At 38.4% G+C, this 10,045-nt stretch overlaps 1 long non-coding RNA gene across 1 annotated transcript; it reads left to right on the top strand.

Annotated features, from left to right (window-relative positions):
• Positions 1-1,225: 1,225 nt before the first annotated feature.
• Positions 1,226-1,576, top strand: LOC307127012. The gene is made up of 3 exons (XR_013816584.1): positions 1,226-1,273; positions 1,363-1,461; positions 1,545-1,576. It is a non-coding gene; the product is annotated as an uncharacterized lncRNA (long non-coding RNA).
• The last annotated feature ends 8,469 nt before the right edge of the window (positions 1,577-10,045 follow it).

Raw genomic sequence — 10,045 nt, 5'->3', positions numbered from 1 at the left:
TTACTGAAGCTGCTATGAAACAATATATTTTGTTGTATGCATATTCTTTCTTTCTCAAACCTTAGTTTTGATTTCTAAGTGATCAATTTATGTATGTGTTTTCACACATGATCATTGGCTGTATGGGTCCTCAGTAAATGAATGTGGCATTTAAATGGCAAAAGTTATTCTTGTCTCTATAACTTATGGCTTCCTAAAGACACGTTTATGGGTAAATAAAATATTAATAATATAAATAAAATGAATATCAAAACATATTTTAAATATAATGAAGTCATTTTATTATAGCACTCATCAGATGTTCCTGGAAACAAAACAGAGACAGAACAGTATAAACAAACTATACAACAAACTAAACACCAAATTACAAAAACATTATTATGTGAAAGTGAATAAAGTGGTGTGTGTTTTCAGTTATAAATATGTGCTGTGTAAATTAGCCTATACTTTTAGAAATTATATATAGCCTAACTTTAAAAAACAAACAATAACCCATATAGATAAATTATAATAATTGTATAATATTAAGCATTTACTTAATATACATTGTAACATTAGGCTACTTTACTCTAGCACAGTAGTCAGTTAAGCAATTAATTAATATCTTATATTAATATGTATGTAGCCTAGGCTACAAAGGTAAGTCTGCTTTAAAAAAAAAAATATTACACTTCGACATGTACAGAATGTGCGCGTTAAGAAACACGTTCAAATGTGTCTTCTTAACATGTTAAAACTGTGCGTGAAGCGGAAAACAGGGCGTGTTGAAGGTTGAAACGATCATAAGTCACGCGTTTCGTATAAAGAGATTTGGCCCCGGGCGCGTTCCATATCAGAGCCCTAGTCCAATGGGGTGCGAGGTCGAGGTCATGGCCATGACGCGTAGAAGACGAGCTTTAAACTATTTTTTTATGTTTTTTGCTGCTTTCCTTTTTCGTGATCAACAATGACAGGACACCGTCTTCAACTCAATCTCTGCATGGACGCGACGAACTTTTTGGACTCATTTTCAGGAGGCTGTCTTCGTCTTCATAACTCTGAGGCAAACTGCAGTCGCTATGAACCACAGCATGGGTAATGTAACGTTACGATATAAAGAATATGCTTTTATTCAGCTGTATAAGGAAATGGATGTGTTAATAGATCCGAGCTTAAAACTGCACATTTTGTTTACACAGACTATCCTCGCCTCATAACGAAGCCGTGACCTCTTATCTGCTTGGAGCGATTACCGCGAGTCCAGATTTAACCGCTGATCATGACGAAATTGTGTGTAAGTAACTTCTAATGTGTTTCTCATTCCTTGTTTAATTTTACCGTGACTGTTTTTATTAATACCAGTCTCATGTAATTGTTTTCCAGCTGCATGTAAGACGTATTATGAATCGACACGCCGGAGCTTCAGATACAAACAACCTGAAACTGCGAAGTTTAGCTCGGAGTCGATCAAGAAGAAAAAGGGTAAGATTTATTATATTAGATCCGTTTTTTGTCAATGTGAGTATTTTTCAGGTTGCTTATTGTCTTTATGGATTGTATTACAGTTGCTGGAAGCGAGAGTGTGCTGGATGAGGTGGACGTTTGGAAGTCCGCGACCATTGAACTCATATCTGACGAGGAAGACGGCTTTGTTGACGGGGTGTCTGGATGGATTGTGCGGCCACCGCCCTCTCGCAGCCTGGAGCTCGACGAACTTTACATTACATTACGAGACATTACTGCTGCACTGTACATAGTTGTGTGTTTAACAATAAAGCTCTTTCTTTGAGTCAACCGCTGTGTTTTATAAATTAAGCCCTTTCTTTGAATGAACAGCTGTATGCTTATAAATGAAGCCCCTTGTTTGAATAAACGGCACGGTCCGTATAATTTGCCCATATATTCCTTGATGGTATGAATACTTCATAGCACAATAACATTAATATGAAACAAATTATTACAACATAAATTATATATTTATTATTATTATTGGGGTTTACATTTATAATGAGCCAGGGGGACCAATAATGATTGGTTTGCAGTGATCTGCCAACCAATCACGAGGGATTTTTCTTTTTTAAATGTAGTGGCTTCAGCCAATAGTGAGTGAGTAAATTCAAGTCTGGCCGTTGACTCTCTGGTTTCGCTGCTATTCATATGCAAATTAGAGGCGTCGCACCTCCGCGCGGTCTCTCAGCGGGGGGCTCTCCACCTACGTCATGGTTCGTTTACGACAATTTGTGGCACAGACGAACGCGACGTTCGCTGCCTCTAAATTGTCGAAAGCTGCCGAAAATTAGGGAGATTTCCAGGAGTATACAGGCGTTTATGGGGTCGAAAATCCCACTTTTCATGCAGTGTTTAATGCTCTTTCAGTTGAATATCTACCCGGCACGCTCAATCTCACACACACACTGTTGGGGGAACAACAGTTCGGACCCTGAGACCAGTTATGTTGAAAGAAGACCAGGAGTCAGTGGAGTCACTCAGAAGAAGAATTTTTAGAGAATAGTTTGTCGTTTAATCGGTAGAGCCAGCGTCCGAGTCTCTCACAAGCCAGAATCTCCCTTACATTACAATTTTCACCCAAGGGCATTGATTACATCAGAACTAACAGATGGGCTATTCCTGATTGGTGGAAGTCACATAAAGTCTAAACAATTTGTCACGCTAGATAGAAGTGTGTGTCGTCGTTTAATCACGATGGTTGTCACAAAGTCCCTAAATTAAGATGGGTGTCGACCTCGGAGGTCGTGGAAAGGCGTCTGGAGGTCTGGGGTGGTACGCAGAATGGTTTAATAGCTCCAACAGACCAGCACAGAGAATTAACACACACACACGCACACGCACACACACTGGGAAATAATGTCTACTTCAGGGTCGAAGAGGCCTGAGCTAACTATCAACAGGACACTCTACCAAAACACACAGATAAGACACTCTCTCCTCAAAATGAAGTACAGATAGTAGTCACTTTATTCTCCAAAGAAATATAGATGAAAAGAGGTACAATTCTGTGTATTGGATGAAGTCACAAACGCTCACAACAGATGGATGACACCTGTTGGAATACTTCTGTTGAGCTCTAGATGAACTATACTTTCCCAAGGGTCCTTTTGGTCCGCAGGACCCAGGAGAACAGAATTCAGACTGTACCTGAAAAGCTGATTAAACACTACACCGCACCCACAGAATGTGAAAACCATGTTCAAATCACTTAATAGAATATGGAAATTATTATATAAAAAATGTTGTAATTGACTTATTTCGATAAAGGTAGTAAAATCAGTCAGAAGGATATATATGTATGTGAAGAGGCAAGGGTGTCTGACCCAACCCCCTTCACACACACACACACACACACACACACACACACACACACACACACACACACACACACACACACACACACACACACACACACACACACTACTGAGGCCACACCCCTGCATGCACTGTGCATTCCTCCATAACATGCACTTTTGATCAAAATACAATTTAAAAGTGTTTTTTAATAAACTTATATTGTTTATTTCTGGATGTCTGCAGTGTCACATGATCCTTCAGAAATCATTCAAGGGTGTGTTAAATTGATAAAAAGCAATAGTAAAGACTTATAGTGTTAGAAAATATTTATATTTTGAATAAATGTTTTTTTTTTCCTTTTACTTTTTAATAATCAATGAACTCTTAATAAAATATCACAGGTTCCAAACAAATATTAAACAGTACAGCTGTTTCCAACATTGATCATAAATATGCCTATTAGAATGATTTCTGAAGGATCATGTGACAATGAAATAAATAACACATGCAGATGCATCACCGATGCATCTCGAACAAAAACGTTGCGTTACTATTGATGCACATGGCTTTACGATCCTACATTGGCATCAAAGACAGCGAATCCAACGAGTTTGTGCAGTTCGCCGTAATGTGTATAGACGGAGATTACAAACAAGCAGCAGCTGTTAGCTCCATTAGCTGCTATTTCAAAAATGGCGGATCTCAAGTTTGTGTTCGTCTTGTTGGTCACGGTAACCCCGCCCCCAGAGCCTGACGTAATCGGTTCTTACTTCTAGCCCAGCAATGTTTTGGTGCTACTTAAGAACAGGGGCGGTTCTAGACCCTTTTTAGGTGGTTCATCGAGCTCTCAATACTTCTAGCGCCGTGTCAATATCAATACATTTGAATGGCTTACGCGGATATACAACAGCTTCACTATACAAGTATTTGCAGCAATTTTTGGTAAACAGTACAGCATAGTGTGCATTGATTATTACGTCAACCACATTTAAAGTATAATTTTATTATGGAGAGTGATGGAGATGCAATATTGTGAACATTAATGTTAATGTTTTTCTTGTATTTAGCCCTCAGATATTCCATATTAATGGGTCACACTCATACTCATTGATGGTCAAATGTGACCATACACCTCAACTATCTTTCAATTAAATAAAATTTCCTATATTTTAGTTTAATAATATTTATTGAATATTTTGAGGAGATCTTTTGATACTAAATAGACCTTCTATTTGTGCAATATTTATGGTCCATTAATGACCATTTAATTAATTAAAATATTTTTCTTATTTATATTACAATTTGTGTAATTAAGGTTAAAATAGAGAATTCCAATGCAAAGAGGCAAATTAGAGTCATTTTGTGGCTGGAAAAATAATACCTTTCATTTGTAATGCCATGGTTTACCCACCTAGGTGCCTGTATGGCTCTTTAATAAATATACATTCTAGTTGCTCAAAAAAGTGTCGAAAATTTCTCTTTCTATAAAAATTTCTTCCCAAGGATCATTGATTTCAGAAGAGGCTTTATTCACACCAAACACAGCAATGAAGCCGGAGGGCCGTCAGCCATCGGCCCTCCGGCTTCATTGCTGTGTTTGGTGTGAATAAAGCCTCTTCTGAAATCAATGATCCTTGGGAAGAAATTTTTATAGAAAGAGAAATTTTCGACATAAATGGCGACCCCGGCAGGACTCTTCAGGAGCTGATAAAGAAACCATGGCAGGACGTTCCTGGACGAATCAGCACAAACAGTGGCCACAAATTTGAATAGGTAAGCAGTTTTTGCTTAAGTTTGTGTTATTCGCCAGAAATGTACCTGTTGTGGTAAGACAGCTTCTCCAAATTTAAAGAACTAAAAAGGATTTTTGATTTCAGAATAAATGCATGCAGTATAATTTCTAACAATTATGGCCTTGGGAATATTAAGAGATATGTAAAGGTCAGGTAAATTAGCTGTGTTCATTTCTCGCTATGAGGGCCTGGATGGATAGCAGAAATAATGCATGACACAGGAGTTTAAAAGGATAGATAAATTAGATGTGGTTACGGTCGCCAAGTGGGCCTTGATGGATGGCAAAGTAACAAAAGTTAAAAATTAAGTCAGATAAATTGGATGTGGTTACGGACGCCAAGTGGGCCTTGATGGATGGCAAAGTAACAAAAGTTAAAAATAAAGTCAGGTAAATTAGATGTGTTCAGGCGCCAAGTGGGCCTTGATGGATGGCGAAGTATACCATGAACACAAGTTTAAAAATAGTCCTATTTTGTTATGTTGAGGAAGTGTATTAACAGGGACAGTAATTTATTTTAATTGTATTTTGATGTGTTGAGAGTGCTGGGTTGTCTGTGGCTAAGTGTAAGTGTATGTGAGTGTGGCTGTGTGGACTCTGAGTTAAAAATAAGTTGTGGAGCAGTGACCCCCTGAACTCTAAAAGAGGTAGGGGAGGGGTGCTTCATTTGAGGAGAGGTATGAGAGAAGACTTGTATGAGTGCTTTGAATATAGTGAATGTGAGATTGTGAATGTTACATTCAGTTAGGAAAAGTGACATTGCAGAATTAGAATAAAGTAATAAATTATATGACAAGTGGTAAATAATTTTATACTATTCATGCAAAGTAAAGTTAAAAAGTAAAAGAAAAATTGGAAAGTTAAAAAGCAATATTATAAAGCTTGCATATGATAAAAGTAAAAGTTAAATAAAATAAAATAAAAATAAATAAGTGATTATTCTTTTGAAAATTAAATTTGAGAACATTAAGTTAAAGAGAAAACAAGTCTAGAAATTGGTTATTAAAATAATTATTGATTAAAGGACAATTAGCAATTCCAGTGGAAATGCTAGGATCAAAATACCAATTGTGTAAAGAATTTATAGATAAGATGTCAAATAAATGGCAAACAAAGAAAGGATATGATAACCAAATAACCAAAAGAAGGGACATTTGATGTAACAACATTATGCGAAGAAATTGAAACCTTGATAAATTAATTACAAAATTAAGAACAGTTTAAAGAGAAAAAGAAGAGAAATTAAAAGAGAAAAGGAAAAAAAAACAGTGCTGGCATTGTTTAGAAAAGAAGGAGATGAATTATTAAAAAAAAAATTATATATATATATATATATATATATATATATATATATATATATATATATATATATATATATATATATATATATATATGTATGTATGTGTATATATATATATATATATATATATATATATATATATATATATATATATATATATATATATATATATATATATATATATATATATATATATATATATAAAACAGCCAAGGAAACAGAGAAAAGAAAACATGTTTTCAAATACTCATGTCAAATATAACTCCAGAAGGGTAGTTCCCAATCCTAAATGCAAATGGAAGGACAGGTGGAGTTAGAAAATGAAAAACAAACAAGACAAGATGTGAGACAAAAGGAGAAAAGTAAAACATTTGAGAAAAATGTACCGTTAGATTGTTATGTATTAGAGCAACTAAAAACTAAGTATGAAGATAAACAGGCAGAAAGGAAAAAAGAATAATAAAATAAAAAATAAATAAAAAGGTGAAACAGAAACACATATAGAAGAATTAGATAAAAGCATCAAAGAAATAGAAGAATTAATACAATGCACAGAAATACAGGCGAATGATAGAAAAAAAAATATTAGAGAGTTTAAATATAGGAAATGAAGAGGAGGTAACATTTGATGAAGAAAAGTGGTCACAAGCTAAGAACTCTGGTAAAACAACTCCCTATTTTGATTATGGGTGACAAAAGATTTTGAGGGGCTTGTCAACTGCCTTCCTGACATCCAGGAGAGATGGGAAATGGATAAGACAATGGGCAAATTGTGATCTGTGAGCAGTGATGCCAGTAACGCGTTACTTAGTAACGCGTTACTCTAATTTGACCACTTTTTCCAGTAACGAGTAATCTAACGCGTTACTATTTCCAAACCAGTAATCAGATTAAAGTAACTTATCCAAGTCACTGTGAGTTACTTTTTTTTGTCATTTTCCTTAGTAAAAATATATATTTTTGCTTTCTTGTTTAGTCTCAGCAGGGTTTTTCCTGCATAGAGAATTACGAGGCGGCCGCTCCGTCTGTCGACAAAACTCAAGACAGGCAGTCACTTGTTCAGATTAGGCATGTCGTGATAATTAAATAATCATCAGAAATATATATTGTCACATTATCCTTCAGCAATCATTATTAGTATATTATTATTTGCTAGTAGCCTACAAAGTCATCTAAAGCCATAGCTGAATGTCTTTCCTCCGCTGCTCTGTCATTCTCCGTTCAGCATTCAAACTGCGCGTCGTTCGGTTCCATACTAGTCAGCAGCAGCACGGTAAAGCTCACTCCGTATGATATATTCCCGTTATAATACTTGATATGTTGATAAAATAATTTATCTTCCTGGAGTTTATCTTGCGGTTTCTGAAAGATGTTGTGCTCGCTACTCAGGTGACAACACAAGGACTATTAATTAGCATCACACGCACAATAACCAGAATTAAAAACTGTGAAGAAACAAATAATCAGTGAATGTTTGGACCGATAGGCTACATAGTAGACTAGGATTTGTGGGCTCGACGCTCATCTTCTCTTTATGCCGTGGACTTTTCAATGTGCACTCGCGCTGCACTGCACACTCTGATTCCATGTTGCTTTAAGCGCATCATTCTGCACCCGGGATGCGCATAAGCGCTTTGTTGCCCCTCTGTTTTGAAGCGTTTCATATATTTTCATAGTTTTGTGCACTTAAAGATTATTAAAAAATATATTGTTCTCACGGATCGATCATATATTTGTTGTCCCTTTACAGAGCTGCACATTACGTTTACAATAAAATATAAATCTTGTAATTTTATATTATTTGTGTAGGCCCATATAATTATTTACATTCATATATAAATATAAATTAAAAATTAAATATAAATTGTTTTTCATAAATGTATTTAATAAAAACAAAGTAATTTGTACCTTTTCATTAACATGTTTAGGGTTTTATGTTTAGTGTTTTATGTTTAGTATAGTGTAACATGTTTTATGTTTAGTGTTGGCAAAAACGGTTGTCATTTTTATGTTGAGGCTGCAGAGGTGTTGTCGGCAACTGATGAATGTAACTAATAAAGTAACTTGTAATCTAACTTAGTTACTTTTAAAATCAAGTAATCTGTAAAGTAACTAAGTTACTTTTTCAAAGTAACTGTGGCAACACTGTCTGTGAGGGACATTAAAACACTTCTGGGGAAAAATCTAAGTGGATCAAAAATGGAAGAAATTCTTCAAGCTTCTGAACTGTGAACTCTTGCTATGAGACTGTTTTTGATGCATATCGTCCGGCAATATGGCAGGCATTGCGAAAAATGGAAGCAAGAGACTGGGAATCCAGAAGGAGACCCATTGAAGAGAAGAGTCAGACCAAATGGCAAATGACTCCGGTGAATGCGTCTGTGAATACCTCTGTAAATAACCCAACACTTGTGCAGCTTCCCCACCTACAGCAATTCCTCCAAATGTACACCAGATTCCTGCACCCACAGTCAGCAACAAGGGCCGGCAGGTTGGAAAAGAAATACTGTAACATATAGATCCACTGGAGGCAAGTGTTTTGAACCCATGTGCAGCATTTATTACCAAAATCCAAAACATAAAACAAACACTTGGCAAAATAACAAACAAAACTTGGCTTGACAATAAACTTGACTAAACAAACAGACTGGACCTGAAACACTCACCACCAACGGGTTACCACGTCAATAACAGACAAAGACACATGGCAAACATGAGGGCTTAAATACACACACAGACTAATGACAAGACAAGTGACACCTGTGAACAGTGATGAGACAATGAACCAATGACAGGACAAGACACAAGATCACATGAGGGCATGGGATACACATGACACTGAAACATGACAAAACCAGGAAGTGCATGACACTAAAACAAAGCAAGAACATGATAAACTAAAACATGAACAAGGAACAATGAACATGAACCATCACCAAAACACCATGTGACAGATCCCCCCCTCTATGGGCGGCCCCTGACGCCCAAACACCAACACTTCAATGGCCTAATAATAAAGAGTCCAAACAAAAAGTCTTGGGGGGCGGTCTTGGGGGAGGGATGGTGGGCCAGGCCCGTGCAGGGGCACCGGACCCAGACATGACCTGGACGGGCCTGGGAGCGTGGGCGGACCTGGACCCTGTGGCGTGGGCGGACCCTGTGGCGTGGGCGGACCAGGACCCTGTGGCGTGGGCGGACCAGGACCCTGTGGCGTGGGCGGACCTGGACCCTGTGGCGTGAGCGGACCCTGTGGCGTGGGCGGACCTGGACCCTGTGGCATGGGCCGACCCTGTGGCGTGGGCGGACCTGGACCCTGTGGCGTGGGCGGACCCTTAGGCGTGGGTGGCCATGGCGGCAACGGCAGTTCACCAGGCCATGGCGGCAACGGCAGTTCATCAGGCCATGGCGGCAATGGCGGTTCAGGGGCCCACAGAGGCGTGGCCTTCATGGCCTCCATGTATCCCCTGCCCCCCCCCAAAATTTTCTTGGGCGGGACTGCGGGGCCGTGGGCTGGAGCCTGGACGGGGCCGTGGGCTGGAGCCTGGACGGGGCCGTGGGCTGGAGCCTGGACGGGGCCGTGGGCTGGAGCCTGGACGGGGCCGTGGGCTGGAGCCTGGACGGGGCCGTGGGCTGGAGCCTGGACGGGGCCGTGGGCTGGAGCCTGGACG

This window comes from Gobio gobio (assembly GCF_949357685.1).
Source record: "Gobio gobio genome assembly, chromosome: 1".
Classification (NCBI taxonomy): Eukaryota; Metazoa; Chordata; class Actinopteri; order Cypriniformes; family Gobionidae; genus Gobio; species Gobio gobio.
Note: the sequence above shows the minus strand (reverse complement) of the source record. Positions and strands in the feature narration are given on the sequence as shown.